General features: G+C 46.9%; 1 protein-coding gene across 1 annotated transcript in view; it reads right to left on the bottom strand.

The window, feature by feature from the left end:
• The window catches only part of PCGF3 (polycomb group ring finger 3), a 396460-nt gene that overhangs the window by 188440 nt on the left and 184142 nt on the right, over window positions 1–23878 (bottom strand). The window lies entirely within an intron of this gene.

Below are 23878 nucleotides of genomic sequence, written 5' to 3'. Positions count from 1 at the left end.
TCTCTCTCTCTCTCTCTTTCTAACCCACTCTGGGGAAAAGGGGGAGAGAGGGGGAGAGCGGAGGTGGGGAACCCCCTCAGCAGGGGAGGAGACTCTCATTTCTGTGTTACTCTGTTGTATATCTTAGTATATATTGTAAATATTGTAAATTTGTATATATTCCCCTGCATATCCTACATTGCTTTGTAAATATACAGCTCCACTGCTTTGCTAATTCAGCTGTGAGGTTTTTTTTCCCTTTCCCTTCAATTTTCTTTCCCTTTACTTTACAGGGGGGAGGGAGGAGGCTTCTGGGCCTTACCCTTCCAACCCTCGACATTTTTTTTCTTGGCGCCCAACATGGGGCTGATAATTAGTTTAATTTATTACTTGATTGATTTAGTGTTTTCTAGCTGAATTAGCAAACATGAAGGTGTTGTGGTTTGTGGAGCGATTATTCTTTTCAATTTTTGGGGCTCTGGTTTACAGATATTGTTTGGGTTTGATTTTGGATTACCTGGGTAAATATTTGGTGCGGACAATTTATATGTGGGTTATGTATAGAGTTAAATTATGGTATGGAAAATGTATTAATTTATTATGGCCAGTGAGATACAGGAATGTTACCTCCACCACTCTTCCAATTGAGATAAAGGGTTTTAAGATTCCGCTTGATATAGTCCCAGCTCACTCCCAGTTCAGAAGGTGCTTCCTCCCACTTTACCAATGAAATAGTTTAGATTATTCTTTTCCGTTTACCAACTTCCGTCCACCATATTCCCTTTCTTAAGGGGACAGCGTCAACCGGCCACACCTCTAACTGACTAACATCTGCCCCTAACTTTGTGTCATCTGCAAACTTGCTGATGACTGACTCTACCCCTTCATCCAGATCATCAACGAATATGTTGAAGAGGACAGGGCCCAGCACTGATCCCTGGGGGACACCACTGGTGACTGGCCACCAGCTGGATGTGGCACCGTTCACTACCACTCTCTGGGCCCGGCCCTCCAGCCAGTTCCTAACCCAGCACAGAGTGTAATGGTCCAATCCACGGGCTGACAGCTTAGTCAGCAGTTTGCTGTGGGGGACGGTGTCAAAGGCCTTGCTGAAGTCTAGGTAGACCACATCCACAGGCCTCCCCACATCCACCAGGCGGGTCACCTGATCATAGAAAGAGATCAGGTTGGCTGGACCTGAGCCCTTGGCCATCCTTCAGGTGCACAGTTATTGCCGCCAGGATAATCTGCTCCATCACTTTCCCTGGCACTGAGGTCAGGCTGACCGGTCTGGAGTTTCCAGGTTCCTCCATCCGACCCTTCTTGTGGATGGGGACCACGTTGGCCAGTTTCCAGTCATCTGGGACCTCACCGGTGAGCCAGGACTGGAGGAAAATGATGGAGAGTGGCCTAGCTAGCACATCTGCCAACTCTCTCAGCACCCTAGGATGGATCCCATCCGGTCCCATGGACTTGTGAATATCCAAGTGGCTCAGCAGGTCCTGAACTAATTCCTCATGGATTTCCAGGGCATTACACTGCTCTCCGACCCCATCGCCCAGCTCCGGAGGCCACTCGTCCTGAACTCCTGCCTTGCTGTTAAAAATTGAGGCAAAGAAGGTGTTCAGGACCTCAGCTTTCTCCTCATCCTCAGTCACCGCGTTCCCCTCCAGGTCCACTAGGGAGTGCAGGTTCTTCCTGCCCTTCTTCTTATTGTTAATATATTTATAAAAATGCTTTTTATTGTCTTTGACTGAGGTGGCCAGCTTCAGTTCCAGCTGGGCCTTAGCCTCCCTAATTTTATTCCTACATAATCTAACAGCTTCCTTGAACATATCTCGAGAAGCCTTCCCCTCCTTCCAAAGGTGATACAGCCTCCTCTTCCCCCTTAAATCCTCCAGGAGCTGCTTGCTCATCCAGGCTGGTCGCCTTCCTCGCCGGCTTGCCTTCCGGCACGTGGGAACCGCCAATTCCTGTGCCTTCAAGAGCTCCTGTTTGAAGTAGGTCCAACCCTCTTGAACCCCTTGGTTCATGAGGGCTGGTACCCAGGGGACTTTGCAGACAAGTTTTTTAAATAGGCTGAAGTTCGCCCTTTGGAAGTCCAAGGTGAAGGTTCTGTTGGCAGTCCTCCCTATCTCCCTGCATATTGAAAACTTCACTATCTCGTGATCACTACACCCTAGGCAGCCTCCCACGATCACGTCTCCCACCAGCCCTTCCCTATTGGAGAACAGCAGGTCAAGCAGAGCCTGTCCCCTGGTAGGCCCCCTTAACAACTGTGTCAGGAAGCAGTCCTCCATTCGCTCCAGGAATCTTCTGGACTGCCTGCTCCCTGCTGAATTAAGTTCCCAGCAGATATCTGGGAGGTTGAAGTCACCAACAAGGACAAGATCTGATGATCTTGAGACAGCCTCCAGTTGCTTGTAGAACAACTCATCAGCCTCCTCATCCTGGTTGGGTGGTCTGTAACAGATTCCAATCAGGATGTCAGACTTGTTAGGTTGTCCTCTGATTTTGACCCACAGGCTCTCAACTACCTCATCTTCCACCTCAAGTTGTGTGGCAGATCCTAAACCCTGGACTACCATACATGAGGGAATTAAGTGCTTGAGAGAATTTGCTGTTAGAGAGATACTCTATGGTGAACATGAAACTCTGAATCCTGATGACATTCCTGTGGGTATTGGTCTTGCTAAAAAGATCATCAAACTTGCTCCTTCTAATAATGCAAACATTCTGGCAAGCAGAATTGTGTCAAGAAATTATGGTGGAGCTTCTCCTACGGTTGGCCAATTCAGTGATCAAATGAGACAATTGGTGGATAGCATGACACGTGGTTCTTTGGTTTCGGCCATTAAAACTATGTCTGGTGATATACAGAATTGCATAAGAGAGTTAAAGGATGAATTTAGAAATTCCATATCCCAATTGGCACAAAGGGATAATTTCAATTCTTCCTCCAGGTGGGTACAAGTTTCATCTGTGAGGAATACACGTCCTCCAAGGAGGTCATTCCAAAAAAGATCAAATCAAAACAGACCACCAAGGCAGTCAAGTAGGACTATTTGGATAACTCTGTGTGATCAGTTTGGTGAGAACACGAACCGCTGGGATGGCAAACCAACTTCTAATCTTTTCAGGAGACTGAGGGAATTGCAAAGTGGCAGAACCCAAGGTAGCAATACCAGAAGGGTAGCTGTTACTTCCACAGTTCCCCAGAATGACTCTTGTGGCTCCAGTTATAACATGCAAAGTTATAACCCTGCACACTATGTGCAATGCACATGTGTGCATGTTCCCCATAACAAGGGGTGCCCTGCCTCCCGCCAGGGGGAGGAAAGGGATAACAGAGATAATAGAATCTATTGGGATGTGTACATCCAGTGGCCTGGCACTTTGCAATTTTGGAAGTACAGGGCCTTGGTTGACACAGGAGCTCAGTGCACCATAATGCCATCAAATTATCAGGGATCAGAGTCTATAACTATTCTGGCAGTCACTGGTGGATCTCAAGAGTTAAGTAAGGTAGAGGTTAATATAAGTTTAACTGGTAAACAATGGAGGAAGCATACAGTTGTGACTGGACCTGATGCACCTTGTATTTTGGGAATTGATTTTCTGAGAGAAGGGCGTTTCAAAGACCCTAGAGGGTACGAATGGGCTTTTGGAGTAGCTTCTATCGAAATTGATGGACAAAAATTGAAGCTGTCTGCTAGACCTGAGCTTTCTGATGAATCTGCAGTTGTGGGACAACATAAGATACAGGACATTAAATTGCCAGTTGCTTCTCAGACTGTGCATCACAGACAATACAGAACCAACCGTGACTCTTTGTTGCCCATTCAGAATCTGATTCGTCAGTTGGAGAGTCAGAAAGTCGTCAGCAAAACTCATTCACCTTTCAACAGTCCAGTGTGGCCTGTGCGGAAGCAGAATGGAGACTGGCGTCTGACAGTAGACTGCCGAGCCCTAAATGAAGTGACACCACCTATGAGTGCAGAATTGCCAGACATGATGGAGCTACAGTATGAGCTGGAATCCACAGAGGCCAAATGGTATGCTACCATAGACATTGCTAATGCATTTTTCTCTATTCCCATAGCAGAGGAATGCAGGCCTCAGTTTGCTTTCACTTGGAGAGGAATCCAGTACACTTTCAACAGATTGCCAATGGGCTGGATCCACAGCTCAAGCATCTGTCATGCAGTGATCCACGATGCTCTGGAGAAAGGCGGTGCTCCAGAACACATCCAGTTCATCGATGATATCATCGTCTGGGATAAAACTGCTGAGGAAGTCTTCGAGAAAGGTAACAAAATCATTGACATTCTTCTGAATGCAGGTTTTGCCATCAAACGAGACAAGGTGAAAGGACCTACCACAGAGATTCAGTTTCTGGGAGTGCGGTGGCAGGATGGACGTCGACACATTCCAGTGGATGTGGTAAATAGAGTCTCTACCATGGCAAATCCCACAAACAAGCAAGAGACCCTACGTTTCTTGGGGATAGTGGGATTTTGGAGACTGCACATTCCTGGATACAGTCAGATTGTGAAACCTCTGGATGATGTGACTCGAAAGAGAAACCATTTCCACTAGGGACCTGAACAACAAGCAGCCTTTGACCAGATAAAGCAAGAGGTAGTTCAAGCAATGGGTCTGGGACCTGTCCGAGATGGTCCAGACATTAAGAACATTTTGTACACGGCTGCAAGTGACAATGGTCCAACCTGGTGCTTGTGGCAAAAAGCTCCAGGTGAGACACGTGGACGACCTCTTGGTTTCTGGAGTGGAGGTTACAGAGGTTACAGAGGCTAATTATACTCCAACAGAGAAAGAAATTTTAGCTGCCTATGAAGGAGTAAAAGCATCTTCTGAGGTGATTGGAACTGAATCACAACTTACTCTAGCTCCCAGATTACCAGTTTTGAATTGGATGTTCAAAGGCAAAGGATTCACACCACATCATGCCACAGACTCAACATGGTCCAAGTGGATGGCTCTGATAACACAGAGAGCTCGAATGGGAAATCTTGAAAGACCTGGTCTAGTGGAGGTGATCTCAAGTTGTCCTGAAGGCATCAACTGTGCTAAACCTCCAGAGGAGAAAGTAACTTGTGCTGAGGAAGCTCCTCCTTACAATGACCTTTCTGATGATGAAAAGAAATATGCTTTGTTCACAGACGGTTCCTGTCGTCTTGTTGGAAACAAGTGAAGGTGGAAGTCTGCAGTGTGGAGTCCAACACGACGAGTTGCAGAAGCAAAAGATGGAGGAGAATCCAGTCAATTTGCAGAGGTAAAAGCTGTCCAGCTAGCTCTCGACGTAGCTGAACGTGAGAGATGGCCAAAGCTTTACCTCTACACCGACTCATGGATGGTAGCCAATGCTCTATGGGGTTGGCTAAAGAACTGGAAGAAGAGTGGTTGGCAGCGGAAAGGAAAACCCATTTGGGCAGCCAACCTGTGGCAGGACATTGCTGATCGAATCGAGAGAATTCCAGTGAAAGTGAGACACATCGATGCTCACATTCCTAAGAGCAAAGCTACTGAGGAACAGCAACACAACCATCAGGCAGATCTAGCTGCAAGAGTTTCTCAAGTAGACATGGACTCTAATTTTGATCTCGACTGGAAGCACCGAGGTGAGATATTCTTAGCTCGGTGGGCTCATGATTCATCAGGACATCAAGGCAGAGATGCAATGTACCAATGGGCTCGTGACAGATCCATAGACATTTCCATGGATGCTATCACACAAGTCATCCATGACTGTGACATTTGTGCTGCTATTAAGCAGGCAAAATGACTTAAGCCCTTGTGGTATGGTGATATATGGTCCAAGTACAAGTATGGTGAAGCTTGGCAGGTTGACTACATCACTCTACCATGTTCTCGTTCTGGTAAGCAATACGAGCTTCCTATGGTAGCGGCAAACACTGGATGGTTGGAAACTTATCCAGTTCCACATGCGACTGCACGCAACACCATTCTCGGTCTGGAGCGACAAATCCTGTGGAGACACGGAACTCCAGAAACTGCCTGGATGGGCAAGGAGCTACTGGACACACTATTACTTAAAAGGAAACTCTATGGGAAGTGGAGAGAAGGACAGGTAGAACAGGGGGAATATAAGGAAGCTGCCCGAGCAGCAAGAGTCCTGGTTAGGAAAGCCAAAGCAGAGTTTGAACTGAATCTAGCCAGGGAGATTAAAGGGAACACTAAGAACTTTTACAGGTATATTAATGGCAAGAAGAAGACTAGGGAAGGTGTGGGCCCCCTCAGAAAGGAAAATGGTGACATGGTCACAAGTGATGAGGAAAAGGCTGAGGTACTTAATAACTTCTTTACCTCAGTCTTCACTGCAAGGGCCTCTAGCCACACTCGTGATGTTATGGAAGTCAAAGCCAGGGACGGGGAGGAAGAACTGCCCATTGTAAGCGCAGATCAGGTTCGTGATCATCTGAAGAACCTGAAAGTGTTCAAGGCCATGGGACCCGACGGGATACACCCACGGGTACTGAGAGAACTGGCAGATGAGGTTGCTAAACCCCTCTCTATTATATTTCAAAAGTCATGGCAGTCTGGGGAAGTCCCCACAGACTGGAAAAGGGGAAACATTGCCCCCATCTTCAAAAAGGGTAAGAAGGAGGAACCAGGGAACTACAGGCCAGTCAGTCTCACCTCTGTGCCTGGAAAGATCATGGAGCAGATCCTCCTGGAGTCACTACTCGCTCAAAAGAATAGTGAAGAGGTGATTGGGAGCAGTCAGCATGGCTTGGCCAAGGGCAAATCCTGCCTGACCAACCTGGTTGCCTTCTATGAGCAGGTGACAAAATTAATAGATGAGGGGCGAGCAACTGATGTCATTTACCTGGACCTGAGCAAAGCCTTCGACACTGTCCCGCACCACATCCTGGTCTCCAAACTGGTGACACATGGGTTTGATGGGTGGACCACTAGATGGATAAGGAACTGGCTTGATGGCCACACCCAAAGAGTGGCTGTCAATGCCTCCATGTCCCTCAGGGTTCAGTCCTGGGACCTGTCTTATTCAACATCTTTGTGGGTGACATGGACAGTGGCATTGAGTGCACCCTCAGCAAGTTTGCTGATGACACCAAGCTGTGTGGTGCAGCAGACACGCTGGAGGGAAGGGAGGCCATCCAGAGGGACCTTGACAGGCTGGAGAGGTGGGCACAAGCCAACCTCATGAAGTTCAATAAGAGCAAGTGCAGGGTCCTGCATCTGGGTCGAGGCAATCCCAGGCACAAATACAGGCTGGGCAGTGACTGGCTGGAAAGTAGCCCTGAGGAGAGAGACTTGGGGGTGCTGGTGGACAAAAAGCTCAACATGAGCTCTCAATGTGCACTTGCAACCCGCAAAGCCAATCAGATCCTGGGCTGCATCAGGAGAAGTGTGGCTAGCAGGTCGAGGGAGGTGATCCTCCCCCTCTACTCAGCTGTGGAGAGAACCCACCTGGAGTACTGTGTCCAGTTCTGGAGCCCCTATTACAAGAGGGATGTGGAGGTGCTGGAAGGTGTCCAGAGAAGGGCCAGGAGGATGATCAGAGGGCTGGAGCACCTCTCCTATGAGGACAGACTGAAGGAGTTGGGGCTGTTCAGTCTGCAGAAGAGAAGGCTCCGAGGTGACCTAATTGTGGCCTTCCAGTAACTGAAGGGGGCCTACAGGAAGGCTGGGGAAGGCCTTCTCAAGATCTCAGGTAGTGATAGGACTAGGGGGAATGGAATGAAGCTGGAGGTGGGGAGATTCAGGCTAGATGTGAGGAGGAGGTTCTTCACCATGAGAGTGGTGAAACCCTGGAATGGGTTGTCCAGGGAGGTGGTCGAGGCCCCATGCCTGGAGGTGTTTAAGAGCAGGCTGGATGAGGCTCTGTCCAGCCTGATCTAGTGTGGGGTGTCCCTGCCCGTGGCAGGGGGGTTGGAACTAGATGATCCTTGTGGTCCCTTCCAACCCTGAATGAAACTATGAAACTATGAAACTATGAAACTATGAAAGGATTGAGTCAGACAACGGAACTCATTTCATGAACAACCTTGTAAAGAACTGGGCAAAAGAGCACGGTATTGAGTGGATATTCCATATTCCCTACTATGCACCAGCTTCAGGGAAGATTGAACGCTACAACGGTTTGTTGAAGACCACTCTTAAAGCCATGGGGGGTGGATCTTTGAAAAACTGGGAAAAACATTTAGCACAAGCAACCTGGCTGGTAAATAGTAGAGGTTCAGTGAACCGAGCTGGACCTGCACATTCAGATTTGCTACGGAAAGTAGAAGGTGATAGAGTTCCTGTTGTTAGAGAAAAGAATCTGTTAGGTAAAACTGTTTGGCTATTTTCGCCCTCAGGAGAGGCTAAACCTGTCCGAGGGGTGGTTTCAGCTAAAGGTCCAGGTCATACTGATTGGGTAATGCAAGAGAATGGTGAAATTCAGTGTATTCCACAAAGAAATTTAACTTTAGCTGAAAGAGGTTAATTTCGAACTGCTGTACAGCTACATCGTGTCCAGAGGAAGAATCAACGAGGAATCTACGGTACACGAACCCTGAGATCCCTAAGGGCCCTGAGTCAACTAAGAGACCCTGAGATTCCCTGTTTCCCTTTTCTTCGCTTTGTCGGTGAAGAAATGAACTGTTTTCCATTTCTTCTCATTTTCTGATTTTCTTGGACTTTTGAATCATCTACATCTGAGCATAGCCAGAATGGACTATGAACTTTACTCACAAACTGTAAATATCGTTTTGGATTGGATGGACAGTATGAACAGCCAATGAAATTGTTTAGAAGGGGTGGACTGTCACTGGTTGGGGCTGTCCCCTTAAGAAAGGGGATATGGTGGATGGAAGTTGGTAAATGAAAAGAACAATCTAAACTAATTTCATTGGTAAAGTGGGAGGAAGCACCTTCTGAACTGGGAGTGCAGGAGGGTATCCTGGGCATTCCAGCACTTTATCTTCAGTCTTGCTTCCGCTTCTCCTTCGGGCAGCAGCTTGCAGCTCCTGGGCTTTCGGCCAAGGCTTTGGCCTTGAAACCGACAAGCTACCAAGGCCTGTATTAACTCCTTTCCAATTAACACAAACTGCTTCTAACTTTTTGTTTTTCTCTCTCTCTCTCTCTTTCTAACCCACTCTGGGGAAAGGGGGGAGAGAGGGGGAGAGCAGAGGTGGGGAACCCCCTCAGCAGAGGGGGGAACTCTCATTTCTGTGTTACTCTGTTGTATATCTTAGTATATATTGTAAATATTGTAAATTTGTATATATTCCCCTGCATATCCTACATTGCTTTGTAAATATACAGCTCCACTGCTTTGCTAATTCAGCTGTGAGTTTTTTTTCCCCTTTCCCTTCAATTTTCTTTCCCTTTACTTTACAGGGGGGAGGGAGGAGGCTTCTTGGCCTTACCCTTCCAACCCTCGACACAGAGTGACCCTGAACAGATAAGCATGAGGCCTACTAATACTCTGCTTTATTAATTTCCTGCCTTTTTCTCTCTTTCTAACCCTCTTCGGGAAAAAAGGGGAGAGAAGGGGGTACAGGGGGGGAACCCTCCTCTGGAGGAGGGAATTTCATTCCTCTATTCTTGTTTTTTTTACTTTGCTGTATATTTCTGTATATATGTTGTAAATACTGTATATTTTGTGTACATATCTGGCATTTTCCACATGGCTTGTAAAATATAGCATTTTCCTTGCTTCTCCAGCTGGGCTAGCTGTGGTTTTTCTTCCTTTTTGTGGGGTAGAGAGAGCTTAGGCCTTCTCTCATACCACCACAGCAGGCCTATCAGTAAGGTTTCTCTGTGGGTACACCTTTTATTGGCAGCTCTCATGAGATACCCATCCCAATATAACCTTCCGTGGAATCCTAAACCCTGGAATACCATGGATGAGGGAATTAAGCATCTGCGCGAATTTGCTGTCAGAGAGGTACTCTGTGGTGATCATGGAACTCTGAGTCCTGATGAAATTCCTGTAGGAACTGGTCTTGCTAAACTTGCTCCTCCTAATTATGCAACTATTCTGGCAAGCAGAATTGTGGCAAGAAATTATGGTGGAGTTCCTCCTACGGTTGGCCATTTCACTGATCAAATGAGACAATTGAAGGATAGTCTGACACGTGTTTCTTTGGTTTCAGCCACTGAAACTCTGTCTGGTGAGATAAAGAATTTAATGAAAGACCTGAAGGACAAATTTAAAAATTCCATATCCCAACTGACACAAGGAAATAATTCCAATCCTTCCTCCAGATGGATACAAGTTTCAGCCGTGAGGAATAGACGTCCTCCAAGGAGGTCATTCCAATACAGATCAAACCAAAACAGACCACAGAGGCAATCACATGGGAGTATTTGGATAACTCTGCATGACCAGTTTGGTGAGAACATGAACAGATGGGATGGTCAACCATCTTCTGATCTTTTCAGGAGACTAAGGGAACTGCAGAGTGGCAGAATCCGAGGTAGCAATACCAGAAGGGTAGCTGTTCCTTCCACAGTTTCCCACAACAACTCTAATATCTCCCTCCAACAGTGGCTCCAATTCTAACACTGGACAATGTGCTCACTGTACATGAGGACATATTCCACAGACTCATATTCTGCAGACTGAACAGCCCCAACTCCTTCAGTCTGTCCTCATAGGAGAGGTGCTCCAGCCCTCTGATCATCCTTGTGGCCCTTCTCTGGACACGTTCCAGCACCTCCACATCCCTCCTGTAATAGGGGCTCCAGAACTGGACACAGTACTCCAGGTGGGGTCTCACCAGGGCTGAGTAGAGGGGGAGGATCACCTCCCTCGACCTGCTAGCCACACTTCTCCTGATGCAGCCCAGGATCTGATTGGCTTTTGTTCAGTCTGCAGAAGAGAAGGCTCCAAGGTGACCTCATTGTGGCCTTCCAGTATCTGAAGGGGGCCTACAGGAAGGCTGGGGAAGGACTTCTCAGGATCACAGGTAGTGATAGGACTAGGGGGAATGGAATGAAGCTGGAGGTGGGGAGATTCAGGCTAGATGTGAGGAGGAGGTTCTTCACCATGAGAGTGGTGAAACCCTGGAATGGGTTGTCCAGGGAGGTGGTCGAGGCCCCATGCCTGGAGGTGTTTAAGAGCAGGCTGGATGAGGCTCTGGCCAGCCTGATCTAGTGTGGGGTGTCCCTGCCCATGACAGGGGGGTTGGAACTAGATGATCCTTGTGGTCCCTTCCAACCCTGACTGATACTATGATACTATGATACTATGAACGGTGGTGCTCCAGAACACATCCAGTTCATCGATGATACCATCGTCTGGGGTAAAACTGCTGAAGAAGTCTTCAAGAAAGGCAACAAAATGAGACACTGCTTGGGTGGACACCCAGATGAAGATATGGACTTCACTGGACGTGTCATCTGAAGATTTCTAATTTGATGATATGTTTGGGGTGCAGGAATTATTGTATGAAATAAGGGGTGGCGTGCAGCAGTTTGGGCTGGGTGCCCTCTGCTGTGTTCATATGAGGGACACTTCCTGTGTCCCATAGGATTCCAGCCCAGTGTGTGGACACAGGAAGCCAGTTATTGCATTCCATAATACCCTGCTCCCCTAGAAGATCTCAGCAGAGGTCCTGGCACTTCCTCTTTTCTTCCCTTGCCGCCACCTGGAAACTGGCGGGAGGTGTCTCCTGGCCTTCTGGGCCTAGCTATGCCCAAGGCCGGGGGGGATGGGCAATCTCAGATCTGGCCAGCTGAGATTAGCCTAACAGTGGAGGGGGGGGGAGAAAGAGCCCTGGGGGTTTTGGATGTACCCTCAGGTGGGGATGGGGTGATTCTGGGTGTGCTTTGGGATCTCTTTTGTCACCATGCTTCTAGGTCTTTGTAAACATTCACCGCTTTCCATTTAAACTTTCCATCACTTTTGCAATCCATTTGTCTGAGTCTCATTTTTGAGTCTCAGTGGCAGGATGGATGCTGACACATTCCAGTGGATGTGATAAACAGAGTCTCTACCATGGCAAATCCCAGGAACAATAAAGAAACTCAAAGTTTCTTGGGGATAGTGGGATTTTGGAGACTGCACATTCCTGGATACAGTCAGATTGTGAAACCTCTGGATGATGTGACTCGAAAGAGAAACTGTTTCCACTGGGGACCTGAACAACAAGCAGCCTTTGACCAGATAAAACAAGAAGTAGTCCAAGGTCTGGGACCTGTCTGAGATGGTCCAGACATTAAGAACATTTTGTACACTGCTGAAAGTGACTATGGTCCAACCTGGAGCTTGTGGCAAAAAGCTCCAGGTGAGACACGAGGACGACCTCATGGTTTCTGGAGTTGAGGTTACAGAGGTTCAGAGGCTAATTATACTCCAACAGAGAAAGAGATTCTAGCTGCCTATGAAGGAGTGGCCTTCATTAGGAATAGTGTGCCCAGCAGGAGCAGGGAAGTCATTGTGCCCCTGTACTCTGCATTGGTTAGGCCGCACCTTGAGTACTGTGTCCAGTTCTGGGCCTCTCAGTTTAAGAAGGACATTGAGACACTTGAACGTGTCCAGAGAAGGGCAACAAGGCTGGTGAGAGGCCTTGAACACAAGCCCTATGAGGAGAGGCTGAGGGAGCTGGGATTGTTTAGCCTGGAGAAGAGGAGGCTCAGGGGTGACCTCATTAGCCTCTACAACTACCTGAAAGGTGGTTGTAGCCAGAAAGGGGTTGGTCTCTTCACCCAGGCAACCAGCACCAGAACAAGAGGACACAGTCTCAAGCTGCGCCAGGGGAGGTTTAGACTCGAGGTGAAGAGGAAGTTCTTTACCGAGCGAGTAATTCGTCATTGGAACGGGTTGCCCAGGGAGGTGGTTGAGTCACCATCCCTGGAGGCATTCAAGAGGGGATTGGATGTGGCAATTGGTGCTATGGTCTAGTCATGGGGTCTGTGTTGATAGGTTGGACTCGATGATCCTCGAGGTCATTTCCAACCTTAGTTATACTGTGATACTGTGATACTGTGAGTGGAAGCAGCTTCTGAAGTAATTGGAAATGAATCACAACTTCTCTTAGCTCCCAGATTGCCAGTTTTGAATTGGATGTTCAAAGGCAATGGTTCCACACAACATCATGCCACAGATTCCACCTGGTCTAGGTGGATGGCTCTGATAACACAGAGAGCTTGAATGGGAAAGTTTGAAAGACCTGGTCTGGTGGAGGTGATCACAAGCTGGCCTGAAGGTACCAACTATACTAAACCTCCAGAGGAGAGAGTAACTCATGCTGAGGAAGCTCCTCCTTTCAAAGACCTTTCTGATGGTGAAAAGAAATATGCTTTTGTGGTGGGTTAACGCCCATCCTGGAAGAAAAAACAGGGTGGAGGGCTTGAGAGTGCTTTGCCCTCCCTGCAGGGCGTTTTCCCCCTGGGAAACTGAGTCTGTTCCACTCCCCCTTCCCTGCCCAGCTAGGGTAGAAAAGGGAGGATATTGCAGCCATTAGCCTTTCTTTTTGACTCCTGCCTCTCCTGGACAAGGAAGAAAATGGATTCTGTGGACATTTTTTTAGGGATGCAGGTCTTATGGGAATGAAATATACCTTCCAGTCCACCTCCTGGACACTCTGGCCCCCCTGGAAGTCTGTAACTTTGTCGTTTCTAAACCATCACAAATAATGTGAAGGGTCAATGCACATGGGCCAGGCCCCAACACATTGCAGTTATTTGTATCTCTCAGGAATTTCAGACTGTCAACATAGACTTTCCAAATATTTTACCAGTTTATCAGGATTTTGCACTTGTTTGTGGGTAAAATTCCAAAACATTGGAGGTGACTATCATCCTAAGCATTTGCCCATAACCTGCCAGACAACCTGCCATTCATAATTATCCAGCCTCGGGGCAAATCTCCAGGTGGTATTCTTGGAAAATATTTGTATTACTCTGGGCAAGACTTATTACACATATAGGGGGCATGACAACAGAAGCAGGCTGGTTTGGGTGTCCCAATGATATTCTAAACCCTCAAAAGACAAAAAAAAAAAAAATGTTCTCTGCTATTCCATCCACCAATTGGGTGAGGTTACTAATAAATGATGACACTGCATGTGCATACCAACTTAACCAAGTGACCAGTGGAATAAGCACATCATAATTTAACCATATTCAGCACAGCAACATGATAGCTCCAATCCATTTCCCTGGAGTGACAAATATCAGCACAGACAGCATATAGGATACAAGTGCATAAGGTCTTATGTAACACAACCAGAAAAGCAAATGCTTTAACGTGGTGAACATACTAAGAAAAAATAAAAGGTATACAAAATTACTTTAGCAAACTGCAGTTGAATTTTCCTGTTAACTCAACCCCTTTGTGCCCCATGTTGGGAGCCAAAATGGACTGTCCTGGTTTTAACTCAGCTGGTAGCTGAGCTCTAACAGTCTGCTCACAGCACTTCCCATGCCAGGAATGCATAGATGACAACTTCCTCCTCCAAATGGTAGAGGACCAATGAGAAAAGGTGCTGTGCTGGGCCTTGTTCTTACCAATAGGGAAGGGCTGGTGACCAATGTGAGGCTCAGAGAAAACCTTGGCTGCAGTGACCATGAATCAATAGAATTTAAGATCCACAGGGCAACTAGGAGGACATATCCCAAGTACAGATCTGTGGCACTCAGTGCGGATACTGATGAACAGATAATTACTGAAGGGGAAGGTAGTGCTCAAGTGGGGGAATTGATTGCAATCTGGAGTGTTTTTCAACATGAGGCTGAATCTACTTCTCCTGTCCACATCTATACTGACTCCTATGCTGTATTTAAGGGCTATACTGAATGGATACTCTTCTGGGAGGAGAATGACTGGGAAGTTAATAGAATACCTGTATGGCAGAAGGAGAAATGGCAAGATATTCTGGCCATTGCTAAAAAAGGAAAATTTGCAGTGGGATGAGTGGCTTCCCACCAAGAGGATGGTTCCTCTGCTAGCCAATGGAATGGCAGAGCAGATGAACTAGCCCGATTGGCTCCCCTGCAAAACACCCAAATAACAGAAAATTGGGAACGGTTGCTAGAATGGCTGCATGTGAAAAGAAAACACTATGGAATAAAAGATCTTTATTGTGAGGCCCAAGCAAGGAGTTGGCCAGTTAGCAGAGAAAAGTGCAAGATTTGTGTCTCTGCTTGTGAACAATGCCGTACCCATTTGGAAAGACACCCTCTGGAAAATGATCCCCTGCACCTAAGAGAGGGGAAAGGGCTGTGGGAAGCTTGGCAAGTGGACTATATTGGCCCTTTCCAAAAATCAGAAGGGAAGCAATATGTGTTGGTTGGGGTAGAAATAGTGTCAGGATTGGTCTCGGCTGAGGCATTTGCCAGAGCAACAGGAGAAAACAGAGTAAAGGCACTGAAGGGATGGTTTGGTACATTCCCTAAACCACAATCCATCCAATCAGATAATGGTTCCCGCTTCACTGCCAAAACAGTTCAAGAGTGGGCAACCCAGGAGGGAATTACTTGGGTATATCATACCCCCTATTACACACAGGCAAATGGAATCATGGAGTGAACCAACGGCCTTTTAAAACACTTCCTTAAACCGCCATATGCCAGGATGGGCTGAGCGGCTAAGGGAAGCATTGACCAGTGTTAATAGCCATTGGGGGGTAAACAGATGCCCAAAAATTACAGCCTTTTGCCCCAAAGCCCCAGAAATCATGCCAACCATACTTGACCACAAGCATCCCAAATCTCCCTCATAATCTCCAGGCCAACCAGTTTTGGTTGAACTCCCCACTGTGGGAACAGTACCCCTGGTACTCAAAACTCCAATTAATAAATATACCAATATACCTGGAGGGCAAAAGATGCTCATGGAAAAGAATTCAAGATTAATACAAGGTGGATTATTCCATCTTTCTAATAATAACTGTCTACCGGTTCCTTAAAATGGACCGAGTCCATTTTCTTTTTTTTTTCCTTCCAGGTGAAGGACCCGAGGTCTGCCTTAGAGAACATGTGGAGCTGTTGATCATCTGCATTGATCGTCTGCATGACCTTCTGGGAAACCACCTTGTTATAATTGTCTATGTGATATTCCCTATAATATGAACAAGATGTTTGTCTCTCTATTTTGGTGTACCCTCAGAGCATTAACCCTTGATATTTCTGCATCTGCCTCCTCAGACCCTAACGAGGGGTTTCTTGTAACCAATCTATTCATGCAGCTAGCAGAAGAAGTGTCCTCTGTATACAACCTTACAAACTGTTGGGTGTGTGGAGGGCCGCAGGGATTCGAAGCATGGCCTTGGGTTTCAACTCCAGTAGCTCCCAAATGGCTTGTGAGCTCCCTTAGTGAAGTGGACAAAAACACCTTTTGGGCTGAAGAAGATACAGCCCCATGGCCAGTCCAGTATCCAGGCCAAGCAATCTATTGTCTAAACCGCACACAACCTTTTTTGGTGGGGTTTTTTTGTGGGTTTTTTGTGGTTTTGTAGGTATAAGTACATGTCAATGGACATTTACATATCGCAATCCGAGATTACAAAACCAAAAGAAAAGACCCAGTTTTAGATGAGAAATACACACATCTGGGTGGATATGGGTTAAAAAAACTGGGAGAGTTAAGGACTTTGAGGGGTTTTGGTCAAGAGAAAATGTGTCTCGTGTATATGATTTCAGAGAAAGATATGGTCCACTCCTCTACCAATCGTGTGAGTGGAAAAATGATTCAGGTGCTTGGTATTGTACAATGGTGGGTCATGCTCACCCTGAGGGGAGATGGAACCATGTCCTTTTCCCCAATCCATTGGGCATGATAAATTCTACATATTTCCAGATGTCTACAACCCCCACAGGCCTGTTTGAGAATGGAACTACTACACTGAAAGGCCATTATTGGATATGCGGGCACCGGGCCTATAAAAAATTACCACCAAATTGGACTGGGATATGCTATATAGGACTAATCCACCCATTATTTTTCTTACTCCCATGTGGAGAAGGAAATGCCCTGGGGATCAAAGTATATGATAACCTGGGAAAAAGGAAGAGGTCCATCTCCACTCACTTGACCAGGGGTAGTGGTCAACAATGGGGAAAGGGTGAATGGACTCCCCAACAGATTATTGAATATTATGGTCCTGCCACCTGGAACCCCCATGAATGGATTAGTGGTGCTCAAGAACCAATCTATAACTTAAACCATATCATAAGGCTGCAAGCCATCTTAGAAGTAATCAGCAATGAGATAGCTCTTGCCCTAGATTTATTAGCAGATCAAGCTACACACATGCAAACAGCCATTCTACAACATAGGATGGTTCCCGATTATTTGTTAGCAGAAGAAGGAGGGGTTTGTGGGAAATTAAATGATTCTAACTGTTGTCTACAAATTGATGACAATGGAAAAGTAGTAAAAAAAAAATCATCTGGACTTAGGAAGCTAACACATGTCCTGTCCAAACCTGGGAGGGATGGGATATGAGCTGGCTCTTCTGGCTCCCAGGAGGACCGTGGATGAAACAATTTTTGTATTATTTGTTATGTGTTTTGGCCTTGTTACTCCTTTTACCCTGTATTATTCCCTATTTTATACATTTGATTCAACATGTAGTGTCTCTATTCTCTCTCTCTCCCCTTCTGATCCATCCACTTTATTTATGTAATAAATAGTCTAGCAGTTGATATTTTGGCCTCGTTTGTGCCTCTAATTTCACAACAGGGGAATATTCAAAATAACTGAGTCTCTTTCCCTCTCCGGACCGAGACATTAATATTGGTGTAGTTGGCAGGATTCCCATGCAGTGAAAGTATCACAGCAAGATTATTGCATTTCTGAGAACCCCAAAATGTGTGTGTGTGTCTCAGACGTACTTTGAGTACGAAGTGAGTGCGGAGTCCAAATTCGTGTTTTCACTCTCCCGAGGGGGAAGTAGCCGGAGAAGGACAAAGTGAAAGTTTTCAAAGAGACTGTGTGGGAGTTCTCAAAAGCTTTTTATGGGTGTGCTTTCTCGGGGAAGGTTAACTGGGGTAAAAATGCTGAATTTATAGTGTGACCTCCCCGAGAATTCTCAGTACCCTGTTTTGGGAAACCTAGTTTTGGTGATATTTGTAAAGTGTGTGTTCTCTCAGGGAAACAGAGTGACTCTTCCCTAAGAAACACAGGGTTCTTGTCCTGTTGTAACAGAAAATTTGAGGAAAAAAAGCTAAGAAGCTTTTGCAAGTGTGGGTTCTCTCAGGGAAATAGTGTGACTTCCTTGAGAAGCCCAGATTGGTTGTTTTTTCTTGTGTGTGACCTCCTCTGAGAAATCTATTGTGCATTTTTCCTGGAGAAGATTATTTTGGAGTAAGCCTTTGAAAAGTGTACGTTTTTCCAGGGAAGATTTTGTTGGTACAAACAGTGGTTTTGATCTGACTTCCCCGTGAGACTTAGTGCCCTATTAAGAAATGCTTTGTGAAACAAAAGAGATGGCCCAGAGTGAGAGGCTTTTTAACCTTTTAGAAGCTCATGGTGCCCGCCCATCTATACAAGGTCTTGATTGGGCTTATGAAAACTGGAGTAATTTCCAGAGTGAGCTGATCATATTTTGGCTCTGCAGAAAGAAGCAAGGGTAAAAAACGGAAAAGGGAAAGCTTTTATTTGTGCAGTATTAGGCGCCTGTTTAGCAGCTGCAGTGAGAGAGAAAGAGGAGTGGCACGAGCAAGAGAATAAAACTATTTCCTCTTTACAGGTGTGACCGTTTGAGGCTGTGCCTTTAAGAAAGGGACAGTGCTGGAACACTCTGGCTGAATGTTTTGGAATAATAACAAAAAAAATCAGATATTCTAAGCGAATTTCATTGGTAGATTGGTAGAATGCAACTATAAGTTTTAGTTCAGTTGAAATTTTTTCTCAGTTTCTCTCTGTCCTGCTTTTCCAGCCTGTCTGCTTATGAGCAGCCGGAGTTTGACCTTGGATTCCAGCTAAGCACTAATCCTGAATGCGCTTTTGAGGCCTAACAAAATTTCATCCTTATTAATTACCTTTTTTCTCTCTCTAGCCCTTTTTGGGAAAAAAGGGAGGTAGGCGGAGAGAGGGGGGTAAAGAGGGGGAAACCTCCTCTGTCCGGAGCAGGGAATTTTGTTCCTGTATTTTTCTTTGCTGTATATTTCTGTATATATATTGTAAATACTGTATATTGTGTATATATATAACCTGAATTTCATTTTTGCTTGTACATATAGCATTCCTTTTGCTTTTCCGACTGAGTTAGCTGTGTTGTGGGTTTTCTTTTCCCTCTTTGTTGGGGAGGGAGAGCTAGGCCTTCTCTCAACCCACTACATTTATTTGGCCGCCCAACTCGGGGCTTGGGGATAATAATAACCCACCACAGCACGGCTTAGTAGACTCACTACGAAGCCATGTTGCCACTTTAACAAACGTAGTTGCAGATCTTAAAATTCAGTAAGAAGCAAAACAGGTGGGGAATTACCCGGATCCTGTCCCAAATATATCCTCAGGCAGAACTGACAGCAGCTAAAGAAGCTGCTGTGCATGTCAGACCTCTCATTAAAATTGAAATTTTATATGAGGATTCGGAAACTACCCCCACTTTCACAACTAAAGAGATGCCTTTCTCTTCAGCTGAACTGGCCAGAATTCGTAAAGAATTTAAATGCTCTGCTGAGGAATCTGAGGTGGAATATGTATGGCGAGTTTCAAAAACTGGAGGTGATCAGATTATGTTAACAGAAGCTGAAGCCATGGGCTATTGGGGTGATGATGTTTTTAAAATAAAACTTTATTCAGAATAAACCAAACCAGGTTGGAAGAGACCTTCAAGATCATCGCGTCCAACCCATCAACCAATCCAACCCACCTAAACAACTAACCCATGCCACCAAACACCCCATCAAGTCTCCTCCTGAACACCTCCAATGATGGTCACTCCACCACCTCCTTGGGCAGCCCATTCCAATGGGCAATCACTATCTCTGTATAGAACTTCTTCCTAACATCCAACCTGAACCTCCCCTGGCGCAGCCTGAGACTGTGTCCTCTTGTTCTGGTACTGGCTGCCTGGGAGAAGAGACCATCATCCGCCTGTCTACAACCTCCCTTCAGGACGTTGAAGAGAGCAATAAGGTCACCCCTGAGTCTCCTCTTCTCCAGGCTGAGCAACCCCAGCTCCCTCAGTCTTTCCTCATAGGGCTTGTGTTCCAAACCCCTCACCAACTTTGTTGCCCTTCTCTGGACTCGTTCCAGCAAGTCAACATCCTTCCTAAACTGAGGGGCCCAGAACTGGACACAGTACTCGAGGTGTGGCCTAATCAAAGCAGTGTACAGGGGCAGAATGACCTCCCTGCTCCTGCTGGCCACACTGTTCTTGATGCAGGCCAGGATGCCATTGGCCCTCTTGGCTGCCTGGGCACACTGCAGGCTCATGTTCAGCCTACCATCAACCAGCACCCCCAGGTCCCTCTCTAACTGGCCTCTCTCCAGCCACTCTGACCCCAGACTGTAGCTCTGCATGGAGTTGTTGTGGCCAATGTGCAGAACCCGGCACTTGGATGTGTTCAATCTCATGCCCTTGGATTCTGCCCATCTGTCCAGCCTGTTGAGGTCCCTCTGCAGAGCCTCTCCTACCCTCCAGCAGATCAACTCCTGCCCCCAGCTTGGTGTCGTCAGCAAATTTACAGATGATGGACTCAATGCCCTCATCCAGATCATGAATAAAGATGTTAAAGAGCATGGGGCCCAGCACTGATCCTTGGGGGACTCCACTAGTGACTGGCTGCCAGCTGGATGTGGCACCATTCACCACTACTCTCTGAGCTCAGCCCTCCAGCCAGTTCCTAACCCATCACAGTGTGCTCCCGTCCAAGCCATGGGCTGACAGCTTGGCCAGGAGTTTGCTATGGGGGACGGTGTCAAAGGCCTTGCTGAATTCCAGGTAGACTACATCCACAGGCCTCCTCACATCCACCAGGAAAGTCACCTGATCATAGAAGGAGATCAGGTTGGTCAGGCAGGACCTGCCCTTCACAAATCCATACTGGCTAGGCCATGATCCCTTGGCCATCCTTTAATTGCTGTGCGATTGCACTAAGGATGACCTGTTCCATGATCTTGCCTGGCACTGCGGTCAGGCTGACAGGCCTATAATTCCCTGGCTCATCCAACTGGCCCTTCTTGTGGATGGGCACAACGTTGGCCAGCTTCCAGTCCTCTGGGACCTCTCCAGTGAGCTAGGACTGCTGGAAAATGATGGATAGTGGCTTGGCCAGCTCATCTTCCAGCTCTCTCAGCACCCTAGGATGAATCCCATCTGGTCCCATGGACTTGTGGGGGTCCAAGCTGCTAAGGAGAGTTCCAACCATCTCCTCATGGAGCATAGGGAAACTGTGCAGCTCCCCGGCTCCTTCTGCCAGCACTGCAGGCCAGCTGTCAGGAAGACGTTCTGTCCTTGTAGTAAAAATTGAGGCAAAGAAGGTGTTAAGTATCTCTGCCTTTTCCTCATCCCTTGATACAACATTTCCCTCCATGTCAACCAAGGAGTGGAGGTTGTCTCTGCCCTTCCTCTTGCTATTAATATATTTATAGAAGGACTTTTTGTTGTCCTCCACAGTAGAGGCCAGTTTAAGCTCCAAATGTGCTTTTGCCTCCCTAATTTTCTTCCTACAAGACCTAGCAACATCCTTAAACATTCTGTGGGTTGCCTCCCCTCTCTTCCAAAGGTGATACACCCTCTTTTTTTCCCTTAGTTCTATTAAAAGTTCATTAACAATCCAGGCTGGCCGTCTGCCCCGGCGGCTCATCTTCCGGCACATTGGCACTGCCTGTCCTTCAGCCTTCAACAATTCTTCCTTGAAGTAGGTCCTGCTCTCCTGGACTCCTTTATTATTAAGGGCTTTATCCCAAGGAACCCTCTGAATTAGTTCCTTGAGTAACCTGAAGTCTGCAATCCGGAAGTCCAGAGTCTTCTTGCTACCCCTCTTAGCTTGACCAGAAACTGAAAATTCAATTATCTCGTGGTCACTGGACCCCAAACACCCTCCAACCACCACATCACCCACCAGCCCTTCCCTGTTGGTGAAGAGGAGGTCAAGCATAGCCTTGCCCCTGGTAGGCTCTCGCAGCACCTGGGATAAGAAGCTGTCCTCCATGCATTCTAAGAACCTCCTAGACTGTCTCCTCTCTGCTGTGTTGAGATCCCAGCAGATGTCAGGCAGGTTGAAGTCGCCCATGAGAACAAGGTCCGGAGATCTTGAGACAGCCCTAAGCTGCCTATAGAATGCTTCATCAACATCTTCCTCCTGGTTGGGTGGTCTATAACAGACTGCAACCAGGGTGTCTGCCCTGCCGGTCTTCCCTCTAATTCTTACCCACAAGGATTCAACCCGATGGTCCCTAATCTCCATCTCAATGGCATCTAGTGCCTTCCTGATGTACAGGGCCACCCCTCCACCCCTTCTTCCTTGCCTGTCTCTCCTGAAGAGCTTGTAGCCGTCAATTGCAGTGCTCCAGTCATGTGAGTCGTCCCACCACGTCTCTGTGTGTGACCAGTTGACACTGTCCCCTTTAAGAAAGGGAATATGGCGGACGGAAGTTGGTAAACGAAAAAGAAGGATCTAAACTAATTTCATTGGTAGAGTGGGAGGAAGCACCTTCTGAACTGGGAGTGCAGGAGGGTATCCTGGGCATTCCAGCACTTTTCTATCAGTCTTGCTTCCGCTCCTCCGCCGAGCAGCAGCAGCTCTCTGTGCTGGGCTTTCGGCCAAGGCTTTGGCCTTGAAACTGATAAACCTGCAAAGGCCTGTATTAACTGCTTCTAACTTTTTTTTCTCTTTTCTCTCTCTTTCTAACCCGCTCTGGGGAAAGGGGGGAGAGAGGGGAGAGCGGAGGTGGGGAACCCCCTCAGCAGAGGGGGGAACTCCCATTTCTGTGCTACTTTATTGTATATCTTTGTATATATTGTAAATATTGTAAATTTGTATATATTTCCCTGCATATCCTACATTGCTTTGTAAATATACAGCTCCACTGCTTTGCTAATTCAGCTGTGAGGTTTTTTTTTCCCTTTCCCTTCAATTTTCTTTCCCTTTACTTTACAGGGGGGAGGGAGGAGGCTTTTGGGCCTTACCCTTCCAACCATACAACACTGTGATAGCAACTACATCATAACTTTCCTGCTACAACAGGACTTCCAGCTCCTCCTGTTTGTTACCCATGCTTCGTGCATTAGTGTACATGCACTTCAGCTGGGCTGCTGGTTTCACCTCTGACTCTAGCTTGTTGCCCCCCAGACTCTTGTCTGAGGGGACTAGTTTCAGCCCCTTCCCCCTTCGAAACTAGTCTAAAGCCCTGTCGATGAGACCTGCCAATTCCCTTCCCAGGATCTTTTTACCTTTGGGGGACAGGCCGTTCTCATATACAGTGATCTTTCCCCTTCTCTGGGACAGATGTACTCCATCTGTTGCCAGCTGGCCTGGTGCAGTAGAAAGTTTCCCAATATCAAAAAAACCAAAATTCTTTTGACTGCACCAGCCTCTAAGCCACTTGTTAACTATAGATGCTGACCTGTTCCTTACTGTATTCCCTCCTGCAGTTAAGGGTATTGATGAAAAAATTATTTGTGCCCTTGACCCCTCAACCAGGTCTCCCAGGGCCCTGAAGTCATCTTTGATAGCCCTGGGAGTTCTGGTTGCAACATCATCATTCCCTAACTGCATAACTAGTAAAGGGTAGTAGTCAGAGGGCTGCACCAGTCTAGGCAGCCTACTGGTAACATCATTAACTTGGGCTCCTGGCAGACAACAGAGATGGGTCAGGCCGACATATAGGGCCCTCCATTCCCCTCAGAAGGGAATCACCAATAACAATTACCCTCCTCTTTTTTTTGAGGGAACAGGTCCTGATGCCAGGGGAAGGCTGTTTAACCTTAGGCTGCTTAGCCTT

This window comes from Melanerpes formicivorus, unplaced genomic scaffold (genome assembly GCF_026170545.1).
Source record: "Melanerpes formicivorus ecotype bairdi unplaced genomic scaffold, bMelFor1.0.p_v2 SCAF_31, whole genome shotgun sequence".
NCBI classification, from domain to species: Eukaryota; Metazoa; Chordata; class Aves; order Piciformes; family Picidae; genus Melanerpes; species Melanerpes formicivorus.
The sequence above is the reverse complement of the archived record's forward strand: the minus strand, read 5'-3'. Positions and strand labels throughout refer to the sequence as shown.